At 42.4% G+C, this 21891-nt stretch overlaps 1 protein-coding gene across 11 annotated transcripts in view; it reads right to left on the bottom strand.

The window, feature by feature from the left end:
• Nucleotides 1-20509, bottom strand: part of PPFIBP1 (PPFIA binding protein 1) — a 204749-nt gene extending 184240 nt beyond the window's left edge. For all 11 annotated transcript variants that reach the window (XM_066258010.1, XM_066258013.1, XM_066258012.1 and 8 more), the window contains exon 1: nt 20296-20509. The gene's annotated coding sequence lies outside the window, so the exon portion shown is untranslated. The remainder of the gene's footprint in view (nt 1-20295) is intronic.
• Between the last annotated feature and the right edge of the window lie 1382 nt (nt 20510-21891).

Raw genomic sequence — 21891 nt, 5'->3', positions numbered from 1 at the left:
ATCTCAACCACGTGTAAAGGAATGACTGAGTTACTGGCCTTCCAAAGAGCTGTCTCAGCTTTTTACACAAACACATAGACAATAAATGTTTTATTTCAGCTGTGAGAACAGTCCTAAACTGGGGATTCATCATGAAATTTGCTAAGCAGAAGGATTTCAGAGAATGAAGTGACATCCTTAACAGGAAAGAAAAACTACTAAACAGGAAAATAAGATTTAAAAAAGGTTTCTTGCACTTAAATATCCATAATATTTACTATAAGTCCACAAAACTGAGCAGGTTTACCAGTTATCCTAAAATTTTAAACAAAAAAGAACAGCAGTATTTTCAACTTTAAGACTAGGAAATAATCATTACTGAACTCCTATAATGAATGAGCCAGGTACTGTACTAGGCATCTTCAATGTACAATCTTTTTTTCCACATTGATTTGAGGGGGTGAAAGAGGGATGGGTGAAAGAGGGATGGATGAAAGGGAGAGAGAGGGGAGGAGAGAGAGGGGAGGAGAGAGAGGGGAGGAGAGAGAGGGGAGGAGAGAGAGGGGAGGAGAGAGAGGGGAGGAGAAAGGGAAGGGGGAAAGGGGAAAGGAGAGAGAGATAAGGACGGGGGAAGGGAGACAGAGAGGAAGGGAAAGAAGGGAGAGAGAGAGAAAATGAAAGAGAAAGGAGAAGCATCAATTCAATTCACATAGTTTGTTCCATTTAGTTGTGCACTCATTGATTGCTTCTCATACATGCCCTGACCCAGGGTCGAAACCGCGACCTCTGGTGCAGAGGGACGACACTTTATCCACCAACCCACCCAGTCAGGACTCGAATGTATTACCTTAATTTAATCTTTCTAGTATTTCTACAAGGTAGACATTGTTAACATCTTACAGGTGAGAAGACTGAGGCTCAGGCTGGGTAAGTAATATAGTCACAGTACCAAGACATAACTATGTTGGGATTCCATCCAAGATATATCTGACTCCAAAACTTAAAACAGTTGCTGCTTCCCTCTGACCCAAAAGCGCCACCAAGAAATTACCATGATAGAATTGTTTCCTAAGTAGAGAGGATCAGCTCTGGGGTCAGAAGCTCTAGATTTTAATGATGCTTCTGTTGAGTGGTAGTTTCTTACAAATTAATGGAGATGAAAATAGTATTTAACTTCATAAGGTTGCGGTGAGAAGCATATAAAAAAGGCCCCAGTGAACGGGCTTTGCAAAACAGATAAACATTAGTTGTTATTGCTACCTCCCAGTTCTTAGCTAGATGCAGCTGGAGACCTGCAACAGAGAGCCCTGGGCTCCTGTGAACCCGCCCACAGGGCAGGAAGCTGCCTTGAGGAGGCTGAGGAGGCAGAGCCCCACAGAATAAGACTTAGGGAGTGAGGAGTGGGGGGGGGCACTTTGCCATGGTCTCTGCTTAGTCTACCCTCTCATGCACTAAACAAATTTTAAAAAGTTGTCGCGAGTCAACTCTGCACCACGTACAGCCATTTTGCCGCAGCTGTTGGTCCCAGCAACTCCGCCACTTTGGACCTATGGAAGCCTCCTGCCTTCAGGGAGCTCACTCCCACCCTGAGCAGAAGTACATTCAAAACAAAACCAAAGGCCTTGGCCCACATCCATTTTCCCTTCTCTCTCTCTCTCTCTCTCTCTCTCTCTCTCACACACACACACACACACACACACACACACACACACAGGTTTTCCATGGTATACAGTAGGTGGCCATATTAGAATAAGCGCTTGAGGCCCTTGATCCTAAGAACCTCTATAGCGGACATTTCGGGATAGAATTTTAAACACCGATGACATAGTATAGTAACTTCCAGAGAAGGGTTTATTTCAGTATCCAAAGGTCAAAAACCCCAGGTGGGAAATAAAGTCAACAGATTTGGCTACATAAGATTTTAAACTTCTATATAATAAAAACAAAATTAAAACCAATAAAAAATTAGAAAAAGAAAACTAGGTGAAAATATTTGTAGTAACTATGAGAGAGCGTTAATAAGGGTTAATAAATGAAATACATAAACTAGAGTTTATGATAAGAAATCTACTAATACCCAATAGATAAAATGGGCAAAGTACATGAATAATTTGTTAAGAACAAAAAATAAAACTAATAGCCATATGAACATGTTTGTTCTCATTCATGTCAAATAAAAAAAAATACTCCTAGAAAATTATCAAACAGTTTTAAAATGAAAATATCACTCTGCTAATGGTAACAAAAGTTAGTGGAAACTTTTGGCAACTAACAGCAATATTGATTGACATATCCCTAGATGTCCACACCCTTTGGTTTTACTTCTGATCATGCAGTGCAAAGATAACAACACTCTGAAATACAGAAAATGCTGACTGCATGAAGATGTTCATTCAGCGCTAAAAACAGTCTATGCCTTGCTGGGATATGGGATAGCAGTTAGTTAGAGCGTCGTCCGAGAGTACAGAGGTTGCCAGTTCGATCCTCGGTCAGGGCGCATACAGGAACAGATGGATGTTCCTGTCACACACACACACACTCTCTCTCTATCTCTTTCTCTCTCTCTCTCTTTCCCCCTCCCCCACTTCCTCTCTCTCGAAAATAAATTAATTTAAAAAAAAAGAAAACAGGCTGTATGCTCTGCAGTGGGATTGACTAAAACATGAAACAAATGTAGATGAAATATTTTACAGTTCTTGAAAATAATATCGACAGAATATTTTAACAGTGTAGGAAAAGGCAAATAAAATATGTTAAGTAAAATAAAGTGGAACACAAAAATCATATACTCAGACTATTTCAAATATGGGAAACTACATGAACGGGGTGTGTGTGTGAAAGGAAATACACCAACAGTAGTTGTGCCTTCGTGTGGTAGGATTACTAATGACTATTTTCTTTAACTGTGTCTTTGTGTTCTTTTTCTGTACTGCTCAGATCTTCTCTGTGGTACATATATTACTTCAATAATTACAAAATGTGTACACACCAATCTCAACTGTAGATCTACAATAAACAATAGGTGGAAATCCAACAACTCTCCACACCACTCCCACAAGCACCAAAACACTGTGCAGTGGGCAGGTGAGGCAGTCAACAAGGGAAAGGTGCCTTTGCCTTAAAGCTCAGGCTAGAAAAACATTAGGTATCTTGATGTGGAAACAAAAACTTTTCATGTCCTTCTTATCAAAACATATTTTGGAAATGCACTAAACAAAACAGTCTCCATCAAAAGAGGATTTAAAGGTGCACACTGACATTATCTCTACAGAACAAACGACATAGATAAGCAAGCAGGAAGTTTACCAGAAACACCCTAAAAATTAATAATTGTTTTTACAGTTCTGATAAATCCACGCCAGCTCATGTTAGTACACAGTGTAACACAAACACTTGCCAGCGTGTCCGTCACCCCTTCTAAACAGGAGAGCATGAAATCCTTAGCACAAGGCTTTACTTTGACAGGGATCATAAATGCTGCTGAAATTAAGTCTTCTGGGGTTCATCTTCTTGAAAGCTGATTTTGCAACCTCTAAAAATGGTTTTCTTAGAGTAACAGTTTAAATTTTTTAAAGACTTTATTCATTTTAGAGAGGAAAGAGAGAGAGAGAGAACAGGGAAGAGCAGGAAGCATCAACTCCCATATGTGCCTTGATCAGGCAAGCCCAGTGTTTCGAACTGGCGACCTCAGCGTTTCCAGGTCAATGCTTTTGACCTGTGTCACCACAGGTCAAACTAGAGTAACAGTAAACTAGGCCAAACTCACTGCATTCATTATCTTATTTCATCTTCACAACCCTACAAGACAGGGCTTCTCAATTTTGGCACAATTAACATTTTGGGCTGGGTGATTCCATGTTACGGGAGGTTGTCCATGCATTATAAGGTGTTTAGCAGCATCCTGGAACCTATTCACTAAATGTCAGTCTTCCCTCTACCTCCCGTTGTGCAAAAATAATATTGCCAGATGAATCCTCCAGTGCAAAATCACCCTGGTTGAATACCATGCTCAAAGTATGTATTACTATATTATTGGCCCCATTTTACAAATGAAGAAACAGAGACACAACTCTAGGCCCATCTAACTCCAAAGCCCAAGATCCAAAGCTCTATATTGTAATTGTGCACAGGTAGGAGGCATATCTTACAGCATGACTGATACACACCCATCTTTTCTACTTGAGTCTCTTTTGCATCCCCACAGAGCCTCATCTAAGTAGCCTCTGTACATAATGGTTGAGAGAACCATTACTCTCATCACATAAACATTATTGAATCCCTCCAGGGTAACAGGGCCTAGCAACAAAGGCACAGTCATGGCTTTCAACTAGCATATAACCTGTTTGAAGAAATAAGACAAAACAAGAAATTATCTACTTGGAGTGTCTGTTTTGGAGAAAACTCTCAGTTCCCTCATCTGTAAAATGGAGATAATGCTAGTGCTGACCTCACAATTAGCTGAGACAGTGCAAACAAAGTTCCTTTCAAAGTACAACTTCAAAAACCAACTACATACCAAATGTGTGGTAATAAACAGGCCTAGGCATTGGAAGAATTATATATAGCATCTCAGAATCACTGGGCTGGAAACAACTTTAGAAAACAACATGAACTCAGCACCCACTTGGTACTTGAGCATTTAAAAATCTAAAAATTTGCCCTGTCGGCTGGTTAGAGCATTGTCCTGAAGTGCAGAAGTTGATGGTTTGATCCCCAGTCAGGGCACATAAAGGAACAGATGGATGTTGATGTTCCTGTGTCTGTCTGTCTGTCTCTTTCTCTCCCTCCCTCCCTTTCTCTCCCTCTTAAGTCAATCAACTAAACATTTTTAAAAATACATCATCTATTTTTTAAATCAAGTGAGAGGCAGGGAGGCAGAGACAGACTCCCACATGCACCCTGACCAAGATCCACCTGGCAACCCCCTGATGCTCTGCTCATCTGGGGCTGCTGCTCCATTGCTCCGCAATCAAGCTATTTTAGCACCTGAGGCAAGGCCATGGAGCCATCCTCAGCATCCAGGGCCAACTTGCTCATTCATGCCAATGCTGCAGGAAGGGATGAGACAGGGAGAGAGGGAGGGAGGAAAAGAGGAAAGGAGGAAGAGAAGGGGAGGGGGAGCGGTGGAGAAACAGATGGTGGCTTCTCCTGTGTGCCCTAACCGGAATCAAACCCCAGACATCCACACGCTAGGCCGACGCTCTACCTTTGGGCCAACCGGCCAGGGCCAAATAATCTAAATCTAAAACTTTCATTACCTGCTTCCAGAAGAGTTTATGGGCTGAGTCCTGACTAAGGCCCTTAGCAAAGGTTTCCTGAACTCTGCCGAGTAGGCCTGGAGGCAAGAGGAGGGTTTAAGCAAAAAGAGCCATGGGCAAAGCAGGAAGGTTGGGAGGACTTAAAGCACTGTAGGGGTGTAGGGCCTGGTCTGAGTATAGGGGAAGAGGAACTTGGAGGAAATAGTCAACATGAGAAGAGGTCACAACATGACTTCAAGGTGACCAGTAGTGACAATGGTCAGTTGAGACCTAAAAAATATTTCTCCTATAAAAGCAACCAAGGGCTGCTATAAAGCATACATCTACTTAGATGATGAAGGTAGAGGACTTAATTTCTCAGGTGAAAGATCAGCATTCCTAATACTTCACAGCATTCCCTCAGACAGTTGCTTTAAATGTACGTTAGTGCAAGTGGTGACTGCCCAAACAAAGGGTCTGCCCTGAAAGCACACCCCATCATCTTCCTCCCCAAGTACACAGGTATTCCTGTTCTACGGGGAACCAGCCTCGCAAAACAAAAGCCCCCAACAGCCAGATCCTCCTTTTATAAAATCTGAATTTCAGTAAGTGAAATCTCCCACACTTTTAAGTATTGGCTTAAATTTCTTAAAATACATATTGTGTAGATCAAACCAAACTGGTCTGCATGCAGTCTCCACACCAGGACCATCAGTATAAGAACTCTACAGCCTACAGGAGATTAAACAATATATATCAGGCAAGGTGGCCTCATAGCAAAGGCTTACTTGAAAGATTTGTGTGGCCAAGAGGTGTAGAATACAAGGAAAAAATTAAGAACAGGGTTCCGGGTAGAAGACAACTACAGGGTATATATCAGAGTTGACAGGGATATGAACCAAGGCAATGGAGTTATTAAAAATATATTTGACAAGCAAACTGACAGTGCTGATGGCTAGGATACCAGGCACAAACCGACCCCATTGCATACTTTGACATTGAAGGTATGTCTAAGACTAGAGGGAAACTCAGGCTTAAAGGTGACCTCTGACTTCCGAAAACAAGATTTCTGGCCTTTGTAGTCATACAGAACCCTATGCTCAGAAATGCTCCATAGTTGATTTAATGCCTTGCTGTCACTCTCTTGTAATTCTTAATAACTGTAACTCTGAACTTGTGTTTGTGAATGAGGTCTGATGAAACAATGGAGCATGCGTGTGAGCAGAGGAGATCCTATTCAATGTGTGTAGCCACACCATTCATAAATAGTGTTTGCAATGTCTCATGAGCACAGAATTTCTATGGATGCATGATACATGAGATTTCAGCAAGACTAGTTCAAAGTGTGTTACAAAAAACCAAGTGGGTGGGCGCTGACAGCTCCAAGAAGCCATGCTTTCCATTTGAACCAATGTCTCTCTAAGAAACACAGCCAACCAAAAATTCCTACATATGCTCTGACTCCTGTTACTTGCCTGTATTAGCCACCTATTTATGCTAAAAATGATGGCACAGAAGGAAACGTAAAGATAGAAATACTCATAGTTCTTCCTTTCAGTCCTGCCTTACGCCAGTCCTTCCTTCTATAAAACAAAGACTGATAAAATGTACAAATCAGGCCCTGCCCAGTTGGCTCAGTGGTGGAATGTCAGCCTGGCATGTGGAAGTCCCGGGTTCGATTCCTGGCCAGGGCACACAGGAGAGGCGCCCATCTGCTTCTCCAGTCTTCCCCCTCTCCTTCTTCTCTCTCTCTTTCCCTCCTGCAGCCAAGGCTCCATTGGAGCAAAGTAGGCCTGGGCACTGAGGATGGCTCCATGGCACTAGAATGGCTCCAGCTTCAATAGAGCAACACCCCAGATGGGCAGAGCATCACCCCCTAGTGGGCATGCTGGGTGGATCCTGGTTGGACACACACGGGAGTCTGTCTCTCTGCCTCCCAGCTTCTCACTTCAGAAAAATACAAACAAAAAAAGTACAAATCAGGAAGGGAAATAAAAGTTGTCAATTTTGTGCAGTGTTTCTACTATTATAATAAGAATAATATACATATGCATATGTAAGTTACAAAGTAGGGCCCTGGCCAGTTGACTCAGCAGTAGAGCATCAACTCAGCATGTGGATATCCTAGGTTCAATATCCAGGGCACACAGGAGAAGTGACCATCTGCTTCTCCACCTCTCCTCCTCCCCTCTCTCTCTCCCCTTCCTACAGCCACGGTTTGGTTGGAGCAAGTTGGCCTAGAGTGTTGAGGATGGCTCCATGGCCTCGCCTCAGGTGCTAAAATAGCTCGGTTGCTGAGCAACAGAGCAACAGCCCCAGATATACAGAGCATTGCCCCAAAGGAGGCTTGCTGGGTGGATCCTAGTCAGGGCATATGTGGGAGTCTGTCTCTCTGCCTCCCTGATTCTCACTTAAGAAAAAAAAAATTACAAATAGGAGGTGTGTGACTTCAGTAATTCTGCCTACCCATCAAAAGCTCTTATATTTGCTGCCTGGCTGGTGGTGGCACAGTGGATAGAGCATCACCTGGGACAGTGAGGTCCCAATTTCGAAACCCTGAGGTCTCCGGCTGGCTTGAGCACAGGCTCATCCAGCTTGAATGCAGGCTCACCAGCTTGAGTGGGGTCATCAAAATAATCCCATGGTCGCTGGCTTGGAGCCCAAAGCCCTGGGCTTGAGTAAGGGGTCACTGGCTCAGCTGGAGGCCTCTGGTCAAGGCATGTATGAGAAAGCAATCAATGAACAACTGAAGTGCCACAACTACAAATTAATGCTTCTCATCTCTCTCCCTTCCTGTCTCTTTCTCCCTCTCTCTCTCTAAAAAAAGAAAAAGAAAAAAAAAGCAGCTCATATTTGCATTAAAAACTGGCACTGCACAATTTAAGGATGAACAATCACATTCATGCTAGTAATTTTAATTTTCCTTGGCTTACAATGACATTAAGCAAAACCACCATGATGACTTGAGAGGGAAGACTATAGACGAAAAGGAAAAGCTTTCATGTTGGTGTCATTACAACACTTTTTCCTGCTTTGTAAGCATGGGGTCACACATTTTCATTTCACATTGGGCTCCACAATTATGTAGAGATCATTTAACTCAAGAATATGATGTCTATCTAAATATGCTACATATACACTCAGAAAAGTTTTTACTGATGTCTTTCAAAGCAACCCCCAAGAGATCCAACTATGGATTGACAGGAGTGGGGCTGATTTTAGTACCATGCAGCTAATTACTGAATCGTTTCAGTCCTTTTCTCCCATCCCCCTCATGTCATTGCAACAGCAAATCTACTGAAACATCACGACCCAATGTCTTTCCCACTAAAAAGCTATCTTGAGCCCCAGCGGGGTAGCTCAGTTGGCTGGAGCATTAGCCCGATAGGCCAAAGTTGTCGGTTTGATCCCTGGTTTGGGCACATACCAGAAACACCCAGTGAATGCATAAATAAGTGGAACAACAAATCGATATTTCTCTTTCAAAAAAGAAGAAGACCTCTCTTTAAATAATTAAACTGAACACCAAAGAAAACCTTACCAAAGAGCAGCATTTAATTCAGAGCCTTTCTTAAAGTATTCCTGGTACGCTGGTGGTTGCGTTTCGTGCAAACCCAGGCTCTGTCCCTGAACCAGGCTTTCTCACCACTCAGAGCACTCAGTTTTCCCTGGGCTGTTGTTCTGCAAACCATTAAGTCTGGTTGTCTAAAAAGTCCTTCTTTAAATACAGTCAAGTTTCCCTTTGTCTCATTTCATTGTCCTCTTCTTTTTTGTCCCACTACTTTCCACTTCAATACATTAATTTCCTGCCTGGAGACACATCCTGGCAAATGTGTCAGTTTGTGTTGTTTAGATGAGACACTTCTGTCATTCTTTCAAATTTTTCTTCTGTACCAATAACCCCGACAGCCAGCCTCTCAGGACCTGAGTTACTTGTCAATATATTTCGTTTCACTGCCTCCCATTAGACTGAAAAAATGCAGACCGCCTGAGGTGCACTTACTCAACTTATCTCTTCCAATCACATTTTTTTTCTATTTTCCCCTATCCTTTCTTCCATCCCATTTGAAGAAAGCTCTTATGCATTTCAAGGCTAACCTGCCACGCTCCCCTTGATTCTGAATCTATCCCTCTCCGTTGTATCCATTCCCACCTTTCATATCACCCTCCCTACCTGTACCGTCCTCAAACCCTGGCTATCACAGCACGTCTCTCCTTGTTGAATTCCTGGGAAGGCTGATCTAACAGGGCCACCTGCCATTCCTCACCCCCTATGTATTTCTCAAGTTTTTGCACTGAATTTCATCATCTCTACTGTGCTAGTGAAACGGCTCTCCAAGTTCATAAATGATCTGGCAGCTCGACTGGGGCAGTTTCTCAGCACCAGCCTTGTAAAGGGGCAGCAGCACTGGATGGCACGGGCCATCTACTTGCTTGGGTGCGCTTCTCCCCTCTGCCATCACCACCACCCTCTGCTCCTCCCCTCTGCCATCACCACCACCCTCTGCTCCTCCCCTCTGCCATCACCACCACCCTCTGCTTCTCCCCTCTGCCATCACCACCACCCTCTGCTCCTCCCCTCTGCCATCACCACCACCCTCTGCTCCTCCCCTCTGCCATCACCACCACCCTCTGCTCCTCCCCTCTGCCATCACCACCACCCTCTGCTCCTCCCCTCTGCCATCACCACCACCCTCTGCTTCTCCCCTCTGCCATCACCACCACCCTCTGCTCCTCCCCTCTGCCATCACCACCACCCTCTGCTTCTCCCCTCTGCCATCACCACCACCCTCTGCTTCTTTGAAGTTCCTGCTCTGTCCCCTCTAATGACTTCGCTTTGGCCTGACCATGTCTAAATGGCAAGAGTTCCCTGAAGGTTATGTATAGTAGTAAATCCTCACTTAATGTAGTCAACAAGTTCTTGGAAACTGTAACTTTAAGCAATAGGAAAAATAAGGAAACCAGTTTTACCATAGCCTAATTGATATAAACAAGAGTTAAGTTCCTATGGCTTCTTTCTGGTTACAAAAACATCACTAAATCAAATAAAAATCCAAAACACGTTTTATATTAGGCGTTGAAATAAATGTGACCTATACATACATTTTCAAAAGATCAATAAAAATTCAGATGATGATTTTCTGCCCTGGCCAGTTAGCTCGGTTGGTTACCTAAGCCCAGAGGGTGCTGGTTCAATCCTCAGTCAGGGCACATACAGGAACAGACCAATGTTCCTCTCTCTCTCTCTCTCTCTCTCTCTCTCCCTCTCTCTAAAATCAATAAAAAAAATTAACAAAAAATTAAAATCAGATTTATCACAGAAAATTCAGAAAACACAGTAGAATAAGTAGGAACCAAAAAAATTCCCACCACTTCAAGACAATCACCATGAACTTAAAAGAAAGAAAGAAAGAAAAAGATGATTATTTTCCAATCCTATTATTCCAGTTCAGGGTTGCAGGTGGTCGGAGCCCATCCCAGCAGTTCAGGGAGCCAAGCAGGCACCTACCCTAGACAGGACACCCTTCCTTCGCGGGGTGCACTCACCCACACCCACGCTCCCTGAGACCAGGACAGCTTTTGGATGTGGGAAGGAACTGGAGGACTGAAGAAAACCCACACAGACATAAGAACAATGTGTACAACTCCACATCACAGTGGCCCTCGCCAGAAATCACATTTTTTTCCTCGTCAAAGTTATAATGAAAGGGTGCTATTCGAGGACCTGCTATACTTCCTTCTCTTTTTACTGTTTCTTCTTCTTGAGCAAGTTCATCTCTTCTCATTCTTTATGCAACAGGCCTATGGAGATGGTCCATCAACCTAGGGTCTTACCTAAACTCCTAACCTAAATTTCTAAATTCCTACTTAACATCACATGGATAAAATCAACTAGCTTAATGGCTTTTAAGGTGCCAAGTAGAGAACTAAGCCAGAGGCAGTGATATAAAGAGGTTGAGGATCCTGGCCCTAAAGATAGTACCTATATTTAAATCCTGAGTCCAACATATGCAATGTGTGACCTGGGAAATTCAATTAGCCTGTCTGTGCCTCAGAGTCCTCACCTGTAATACTGAAATAATAATAGTACCTGTTCTTATGGCCTATGTAGAAATTAAATCTAAATTAAAATAAGTGTTTAGAACAGTGCTTGGTACATGCCAAGTTCTATGCAAGCATTAGTTATTATTGTTGTTGTTATTCTCCTATAAACCTAGTAAGATAGGAACTATTATTCCCCATTTGCACACTGAGGAAAAAAAAAGGTTGATCATTGTGGATCATGATGGAATCTCAAACTCCACATGTTCAAATATTAATTCATCATGTTTTCTGTTAAAATTCAACTTTTGCTTGCATGCCTTTCTTAAGGATGCCCTATCCCTCCCCACTCCCCTTGCCACTTGTACTCCAACTAACATCCCATGTGCTATTTCTAGAGTCACCTTTCTCAATAATAGTTCTGATATCCCTCCCTATCTTATACCAAAAAATCTTATTTTTAAAAAAAATTTTTTAATTTTTATTTATTGATTTTAAAGAAAAAGGAAGGAAGAAAAAGAGGGAGGGAGGGAACGAGAGAGAGAGAGAAACAAACACTGATTTGTTATTCCACTTACTTATGCATTGATTGGTTGAATCTTGTGTGTGCCCTGACTGGGGACTGAACCCACAACCTTGGCATGTCAGGATGATGCTCCAATCGAGCTACCTGGCAGGGCCAAAAGAATCCTATTTTAAAGCATACTCTTGTCATTCTCTTTAAAACCCTCTAAGATCTGGCTCCAGTATATCTTATCTTCCTCTAAAACAATATTGATCTTTCTATATTATCTTCCTCTACAAACTTCCTCTAAATCTTACTATAGTCACCATTCTACTCCAAACCCAAGTGTGTCCATTTCCCTTCACTGTCTCCTCAAAATCTCCTACTCATCCTTCAAGGCTCATTCAAATCCCACTTCCTCTAGTGGGACCCCACTGAACCCAATCCTTTTGCTCAAGTGACTGGTCAAGTTCATAACACGGGCTTCCCCACCTATCTCCAAAGGCCCAACAAACTGATTTTTTAAACTTTAATACTTTTTATATTTCAAGAGTAATGCATGAAGTGTTATAGAATAGACAATAATACACTGTTAAAAAAAAAAAACCTTCATCTTCCCTGCTGTCCTAATCCCATCCTCCACAAATCACTCCATTTTGCAATTTTTCATGCACTGACAAATATATAAAGTATGTATGTGTACTTGGTTACTTTTTCTCTTAAAATATGTATCACAGACATCTATGTAAGTCCTTATATATTCTTTTCAACTTTTTAACAGCTAAATAGTATTTTTAAACTTTTTTTATTACAATTAAGGAGGATGATCTCCCGCCTTCCCCCATTTCCTGTATATGAATATTCTTAAGGGTAAAGGGCATCTTTTATTTGTCCTTATATATCCAAGCAGATCTCATACCAAGGCCAAGAACTGCTTAACAAGCATTTAACGAAATAATAGCAGTATCTGTCATCCACCCAGTGCTCATTCTGTGCCAGCAATACAGCTGTTAGTGCTTCACATGTAATAGCATGTTTAGTCCTCCTAACCATGCAACCATTCCCATTTCACAGAAGACAAAGTTACACAGATATTAAGACAAGGGATTTTAATCTACACCTGTCTGACTCTAGAGCCCACACCCTTCATTACTGAGCAATAGTTAATAAATTTTTCATAAGGACATCCTTTGCTTTTTCAACCAAAGTTGCAGAACAGAAGAGCTCCGAGTATTCTGGTTTAAGTAGGTGGGACAGAGGATAAGAGATGGGCACTAAAATAAACGACAAGTAGATGGAAGTGAGTGGTTGCAGCCATAAAGCTAATATACCAGTCAGCCACTCGATCTGTATTTACTGGAAACCTACCAGAAGCTGAACTGCTTGCATCCCTTCTTCAGGCTCTTCACTACTCTCCTTCAGTAGTAACTGTCACCACTTTTTGAAAATCTATGTGCCAAATGTGCCATTATTTTTATTAATAATTTATAATTCTTTCTAATACTGACAAAAATCCTGAGGCAAACATCAGTACCACCATTTCACAGATGGGAAAACTGAGACCCAAAGAAGTTAAATTACTTGCTGATATTAGACTGTAATAAGTAGCAAAGCCAGGATTCAAGTAGTCTGTAGGAGAACCCCCACCTTTTTTCTTGTCCTACAGAATGCTGCCTTTTAATTCTTAGAAAAAGATGAACTATGACTTTTTCAAAATTAAACTCAAACTTAAAATCACATCTGGCTGCAAGGAAAGGTTCTAGCTTCTGTGGTTTAACAAAATAAATTTTTCCTCATAAAAAGTCAAGGGATGGGCCCTGGCCGGTTGGCTCAGCAGTAGAATGTGGGCCCGGAGTGTGGAAGTCCCGAGTTCAATTCCCGGCCAGGGCACACAGGAGAAGCGCCCATTTGCTTCTCCACCCCTCCCCCTCTCCTTCCTCTCTGTCTCTCTCTTCCCCTCCCGCAGCCAAGGCTCCACTGGAGCAAAGTTTGCCCGGGCACTGAGGATGGCTCCATGGCCTCTGCCTCAGGGGCTAGAATGGCTCTGACTGCAGCAGAGCAATGGCTCAGATGGGCAGAGCATCGCCCCCTGGTGGGCATGCTGGGTGGATCCTAGTGGGGCACATGCGGGAGTCTGTCTGCCTGTTCCCTTCCCCCCCCACCCCGCTTCTCACTTGGGGGGGGGGGGACGGACGTGTCAAGGGATGGACAAAGGAGGTCTGATACAACAGTTCCAGAATGCCACCAGTTGCCCAGCCTGCTTATCCCTCAAGTTTCTTCTCTTCGGTCACAAGATGGTGTCTCCATTTAGAAAACAGCATCCATGTTTCAGGGAGAAAGAAATACAAAGAGCAAAATGTCTAACAGGTAAGTGCATAGAGCCCACCCCCTTAAAAGAGCATTGTGGGAGGAGCCCCACCCAGCTACTCACATCTCATTGGTCAGGGCTATGCCGTTCCCCAACTGCAAGGGATTCTGGGAAACCAAATTTGGTTGGTTGTATTTTTTTAACTGGCCATGGTGGCAAATTAAACAAAATGGGTTCAGCCCATGGTGGAAGAAGTGGGTGAAACATTTTGGTTGGACATCTAGGTGTGTCTGTCCCACTGGGTAGAGTACAAGTCATCCTAGAGAGAATCATAGTACCCTGAGATGAGAAAAGCAATAAAAGAAACTTAACTCTGTGTTCAAAAGCCCTCTTGGGACTGACCTGTGGTGGCACAGTGAATAAGGCATTGACCTGGAATGCTGAGGTCACTGGTTCAAAACCCCACGTTGCCTGGTCAAGACATATATGAGAAGCAACCTCTATGAGTTGATGCTTTCTGTTCCTCCCCCCACTTTCTTTCTCTCTCTCTCTCTCTCTCTCTCCCACCTCCCTCTAAAATCAATCAGTAAAATCTTTAAAATGGATAAAAATAAATAAAATAAAACAAAAAGCATTCTTGGTTGTACAAAGCCACATACTGATGGGAGTGGAGGCCGAAGAATGTGAAAGTTTTACAAGAGGGTCCAAGCAGCTGATCCTGATCCTGAGGAAAAACAGTGAGTCCCACGTGACTTCCCACAAATCATCCTGGCAGACTCAACCAGAGCACTTCCTCTGAGTTGTCACTGTTTCCCTTCCTCCCACTACTCGCTTCCCATGGCAAAAATTTAGATGAGAACCCACAAGTTCATTTGACTCTTCTATCATTCATAAGAAAAAGTACAGCATGTTCAAATTCCAATTCAAACAAAACAAAATTCTCTACTATGTGTTGTTATGATAAGTAACATCTTTAGAAAAAGATAATGATTGCAGGAACATTATTTATGCAACTGCAGTCACACTATCAAGTTATATTAAGAAAGTAGGCCATAGAGTTTTAGCCTTGTTTCACTTTCTTCCAAATAAAGTAAATTCAGTAAACTCTCCTCAGAAAAACATATAACTCTGTGGTGGCAAGATGACATGCGTGTAAAATATTACAGATGAAGAGAAAGATGACAAAAAGCCAGCAAAAGGACCTCTGTGAGCTAGATCCTAGGCACAGAAATACGAGATAACATGGGCATATTTAGTGACATGGAGTAGCACTACTATGCATTGATAGCATGAGAAGTTAATATACTTCCCAATGGGCCTACCTACTTCTTGCTTTCCTAAAAAGTGTGGCTACTTATTTATGAACGGACTTGCCACTGAAAACAGCATCTTTGGTCTCTCCTCACCAGGTAAAATTAAGTTTTCCCTTGTTAACAAAGGTACACATACACCTAGGAACCAGCACATCTCCTCCCTTGAACGGGTATCTGTTTTTTATGTCAAACATTTGATTTCACCTTGGCCGGACAGCTCCATTGGTTAGAGCATCAACCCAATGCACAGGGTTTGCCTGTAAGACTCCCCATCAGGGCACATATAGGAACAGATAGATGTTTCTGTCTCTCTCTCTCTCTCTCTCTCTCTCTCCTCACCCTCTCTAAAATCAATCAAGAAATTTTTTTTTAATGTTTGATTTCCCTAAACTAAAAGTAAAAATACCTAGCCTTACTCTGGAGTTCATAAGGGAGTCCATAAAATCAACAACAGCCAGGCAGAAACATTATAGTATTTGACCTTCTTCTTCCATGATCTGTATTTGAGATACGAGCCTTTGCCAGAATGACTGCCAGTCAGTGCAGTTAGTTTGTACAATTCCTTCAAGTCATGAACATTTTTAGGTGCACTGCTCTACAGCAACCACTAAATGATCTTTCTATTCTGACCTTATTCCACTTCCCAAAAAAACAAGGATGTGTGAGTGGGCCAGTCAAAATGTGAGTCACACCAAGTTCCAGGGAGATTCACAACCAAAGCTCAGTCACAAACTATGACAAAACATCCACCAGAGCCACTGACTCCAAACCCACATTTCAGAAATAGAAGCTCTTCAATGGGTACAGACTGGTACACATTTCACTCAGACCCTCCTCTCCCCCCAAACTGCCTAGCAAGTGTGCAAACTTAAAATTCCTGGAAGGGCCCATTTTTTATGTAAAATCCAGTTGCTTAGCGTTATAGACCCTTCAACTTGGAAAACATATTGAAGTAAAAGAACCTCTTACCACTTGGCTTTTTGAAACACTATCAACTAACACCAAACTCACATCAATAAGGACTATCTTTAACATAAAGAGTGAGCCTGACCTGTGGTGGCACAGTGGATAAAGCATCCACCTGGAACGCTGAGGTCGCTGGTTTAAAATCAGATCAAGGCACATATGAGAAGCAACTACTGAGTTGATGCTTCTCACCCCCTCCTTCTCTCTCTCTCTCCTGTCTATAAAATCAATAAATAAAATCTTTAAAAAGAAATTTTTTTAAATGAAGGGTGTAAAAGAAATCGAAGAGTCCATATTTTGCAGGGTGGGTTTGTTCAGTTTAGTTTTTTAACCCATTAGCTCCATTTAATAAAGCATCAATCTTTGCAGTGTTGATATATGTGATAAAAGCTGTAGTTCTTTTTGACTAGGGAAAAGGTTTTGACATGCGCTGCAATGAATTTAAGTAACAAATGGCATTATATTCTACAGATGCAAGGAACTGCACAAGCCCCGAGCAGTTTTGTTGATAGTGTCAACTTTTGGACAGTTTGATGACTGATTTAATTTTAAATTATCAACCTTTTGTAAGAAGGGAAATGCTGGCTGAAGGGCAATACTTTGTTCCCTTGATCCCCAAAGACCCAGTATCGTATCACTAACCTTAATAGCTCTGAATCTCACACTTAAACCCATCTGTTTGACCATGGTTAAATTAATCATTATAATCATGGCTCCCTGAAAGATTTCACAAGTGGCTGCTCAACTGCGATATTTTTTTTTCTCAATTTAAGAATATAGTTTTCTAGGGAAATCTTTGGAAATACAAAAGCCATCGTCAAGCAATATCTCTTGCTCGTTTTCACCACGAAGCAACATTTCTTTAATAAAGAATCAAGACACGCACCCAAAGGTGAATGTATATTCATTCATGAATTCGCTCATTCACTCATTGTTTTGAAAAGGTAATTCAAATCAGGTCAGAAACATGTAATACCTTTGAAAGGATGGAATGATGAATGAGGTCTTTTAGTTAACAGTTTGAAAATGTGCTATTTGGGTGATAGGTACATGTAAATCTGGGAGATGAAGAACTCAAAAACCTGGCCTGTGGTGGCGCAGTGGATAAAGCATCGACCTGGAACGCTGAGGTCACTGGTCAAGGCACATATGGGATTTGATGCTTCCTGCTCCTCCCCTCCCCCCCAGTCTCTCTCTCTCTCTCTTCTTTCTCTAAAATGAATTTTTTTAAAACCTCAAAAAGTCAATGTTAAATGTAACACATTACCAACATAAAATCTTTACAAAATGCAAACATTTCATGAATATGAAAGGCATGTTTTAAAAAAAAGTCAGCTAGCCCTGGCTGAATAGCTCAGTTGGTTAGAGTGTCACCCCAAAGCACAGAGGTTGCAGGTTAGATCCCTGATCGGGGCACACAGAGGAATAGATCAAAGTTCCTGTCTCTATCTTTGTCTCTGTCTCTCTCTCTCCCTTTCTCTTTCGCTAAAATTAATAAATAAACATGAATAAAATAAAAAGAAGTCAGCAAGTCAGTAACTAATGGGGAAAACATGACCTTGTTCCGACTTATCTCATACTGGGGCAGTGAGTGACAAAAAGACTACAGAAACAATAAACGAACTCTCCCTCCTGAACTTGTGTCCAAAAAATGTCTATGATGCCCTTGAAATTAGGCACTATTGATCTGGAACTACATGTGCCCTAGATTTCAAGTCAACATTTGTCCACAAAGGCCAGATTATCCAATTTTTTAAGTAGCTACCAGAACTACTGACAATTGCTGGTCAAAGATAATTTAGTCAAAATCCGAGCCGACTTTTCTCAATCACACACTTCTTTCCAGTTCTGTCCTTTAAAAGTACCGTGTTTGACTATACCACATCTGCCTCATCAACAAAGACCAAGAAAGAGAAATACTGGTTCAAACCAAGTATATAAAATTACTGTTATTACTCAGAAAACTTTTAATGAAATTTAAAGCTTTGGCAAAGTAGAGTACCTAAGCCTTAGGGGGGAAAAAAGGATACATCTGAATTTGGCACTTCAGGAGAACATCCCAAAGATACTCTTTACTTGACTGGTTTTGCAGCTCCAACTCTGCGTACTACACACTCCAGTTTGAACGCTCCATCAGCCAGGGCTTTAGTGAGCTCACATCAGCTCACAGGAATTCCACATCACCTCCTTTTCTTTCCTTTCGGAAAATACAGTACGTTTTACGTGCTTCCCATAGAACATAAATAGAAAAGACTTGTCTACCAGCATTTCTGAGCCATTAGGAAACTTCTGTTTCTGAGTCTAAAACACAAACCAAAATTACAACATTCGAACCTTTCCAGTAAAGCACACCTTCCCTTTTGCAAAAATCCTCCTCTTTCTCCACCCTGTGCCAATCTTTTTTGTTCTCAGAAACTGAGAACAATATAGACCCAGGTGGTTTTATAAACAACAGCAAACAATACTGTACTTCTTTCTAGCTCTGAAATTGAATTGTCATCTGGCTAGAAAGATAGAGGACCCCATATAGGAAGTTCTGAATCTCCAAACTTCCTGACTTGGGTTTATTAGATGTAATGCAGTGGTTTCTTTCTTTGCTGATCTCCTGGAAATGCCCTTTCGCCCAGGCACCAGGGATGCAGCTTTTGACTCACAATGAAGTCCACGCCCGCCCGTTTCCTCCCTGCCGTGGCAACAGAGGGATCCTCACTGTGAGGAACAGTGGTGAATGAAAAAGGAAACTTGACTCAGAAGTCTCAGCCCATGCATTTTTTTTTCCTGCTTCAAAAGAAAGAGCCTCAAGCACTGATAAAAGTTCTGAATCAGTTTGTGGAGTCCTCTCCCCCCCAAAAATCAATCACACCCAGTTAGTGACCTTGCCACACAGATCCCCAAGCAGGAAAGAAAAAAAAAGGTATGAAACAGGAAATAAACAAGAATCAGAAATCCATACTTCCAGCTGTCAAAATATCTTTCCCTCCCGGCAGGCAATTGCTTTCCCTAATTACCAAACTTGGACACTAAATCAAATCCTCATTCTATTGCTCCCTACCCTTCTTATTGAAAGGAAGGATTTGTTTTGGTCCCACATGTTGAAAAATGCATGTTCCTATAATTAAAGAGTGTATGCCACGCCTTCTGCCACATTTCCCTGCTAAAACTCCCTTCTCTAAAAAACGATCCCTGAAAACACAACTACCAGCCCTCATTCTTTTCTCAGCCACAGAATACAAACCTGAAGATTCTCAGCAAATTTCCCAACCCCCCCCCCCCCCAGACCACAAAGGTGACAACGAGATTCTCGGTTAAAATGTAAAAGTGAAAAAGAGTCGGAGTTTTAGAAGTGTGGTCCCAAGAGACTAGCTTTCCCACAGGCTCATAATGAATACATCCAGACTGGACTATATAAAAAATGTTTTTATGCTGCCATATAAGAATCCATAAGAACAATTATATTCTTTCATTTAAATCACTATGTAACAGACCACAGGGGAACTATAAAAATACAAAACTTTTGTTCTCTCTCAAAAAGCAACATTTTTGAGTCAATATTTCATAAGTTTTTTGTGATATTTTTAAATAACACTCCCCACACTCACCCCCCCCCCCCACACACACACACACACACATACACTTCTCTGATTGGCAGTTCTCAAGTATTGGGAGACTAGAGTGTATGAAGCAGGGTTGGGGGGGTCTGAGGACACAGACAAGACCTTACATGTTCAATCCTGTTGCTATTTTCACACATAAGCTAGTGGGGAGCCCTAGGAGTTAAGCTCTACAACCACCATCCCCAAAACATGCCTGTTCCCATTGGGAAACAGGAGTGAGTAGGAAAAGGAAATCGACCCCGGGAGGAGGAGGAGCAGCTGCTACACCCAGCTGCAACCACACAACGGTGCCACTCCTCTCCGGTCTCTGAGCGGAGTCAAGCGCCCTTACCTGGTGGAAGCCGCCGGCACTAGTTCCAAAAGTTCTGGTTCACCTTCCCTCGGAGTTCAAAGCCCCAGCACTCTGACCCCGCCGCAGGCTAGCAAACCCGAATCCTGTCCCGTCCCGCTCCCGCCGTCCCCACCCTCTGGGCCCTACACCATGTCAGGAATCCGGGCAGACACCGAGCTGGGAGCTGACATCACTCCCCGTTCCAGGTGCCTCCTCCTCCCACTGCCGCCCTCTCTCCTCCCCCTGCAGGAATTAGCCAAAGAGCGTTCGCAAGGGGGCGGGGTCGGCAGCGCCCCGGCTCCCGCTGATTGGGCCTGGGGACAGTCACTCGGAGGAGCTAACTAATTTTATACATTCCTCGCTGAGCCCGACGAGGACTGGAAGTGGGTGTTGAGGAGGAAAAAAAATGCTGCCTTTCCTGCTATCTCTAAGGAAAGGAGATGTATGGGGAAGAGCCTTGCGGGTCGTGTTTTAAACTTTTTTGGCGTATTCACCATATCCCAGATCAGAAATGAAACTAACCCACCAAAGCCCCCTTTTAAAGGGAAAACAATTGCTTCTGTGTCACGGGCAAGTACGAGTCCGGCGTTGCGTGGAGCAGAAAATGGCTAGCTTGAAGTCAGGCAAATAAAAGAAAACGCCCGCTCACTCTGCTACCCTTATATCTTGGGATTGCTGGGTGTCCCCGTCGACGGGAATTTAGAACTTCAAAGGCACTTGGGGAAAATTTAGAAGCGAATGCTGGAAAAGGCGACCCAGCTCTGAATTGTTAACTTGCAGCGTTATCCAACCATGTGGCTGCTTTTGCTGTTAAGAGATGAGACTCAATCACACCATGGGAGCTTCCAGGCAAATAAAATTGAACCTCTCAAATTAGAAAAATTACTATTTACCTTTTTCAGAACCTTAACGCTGCTGTTTTCATGCACAACGGAAAAGGAGGGGAACTCACAAGTGAGCTGAACAACCCCCATGAGAATAATTACTGTTGAATGGAACCAATTGCAGGGGCTGAGCTATCAATTAAGAATTAACTAACATTTAACCTCGACGGATATCATGCTGTATAATCCCCTTGGCTAGCAGAACCGATTCTCAGGAGATGGTTCTTTCAATTTGCCTATCTGCTTCAGGGCAGAACTGAATGGTGAAAAGTGGATCTATTTATATGAGATATCCATCATCTTCTGGAAGTACAATGAATTAATTATTGACTTTCTGTTGGTTTTTAGTGTTTGTTTTTGATAGATGACAAAGTCGGACATTTCATCACCCTGCCAAAAACTGTAGAGGGATGCAGAGTCCAACACTGCGCCTCATTTAATCCTTACAACCATCTGGTAAAGTGAATGTCATTAACTCTATTTTAACATAAGAAGTCAAAGGCTTAGCAAGGTTAACTGAGTAAGTTTCTCCAGAACAACCAGAACTGGGGTTGAAACCAAGGTCCATTTGACTCCAAAGCGATGTTTTCTCTTTACTTTAAAGGATTGCCCACAATCTACATGCATTGGAACACTGCAATGCTAAAAAAAGAATCACAGCTTGATCAGGCAATGACTCCATGGATAGAACATCGTAGATAGAGCGTCAGGC

Source organism: Saccopteryx bilineata, chromosome 2 (genome assembly GCF_036850765.1).
Source record: "Saccopteryx bilineata isolate mSacBil1 chromosome 2, mSacBil1_pri_phased_curated, whole genome shotgun sequence".
Taxonomy (NCBI): Eukaryota; Metazoa; Chordata; class Mammalia; order Chiroptera; family Emballonuridae; genus Saccopteryx; species Saccopteryx bilineata.
The sequence above is the reverse complement of the archived record's forward strand: the minus strand, read 5'-3'. Positions and strand labels throughout refer to the sequence as shown.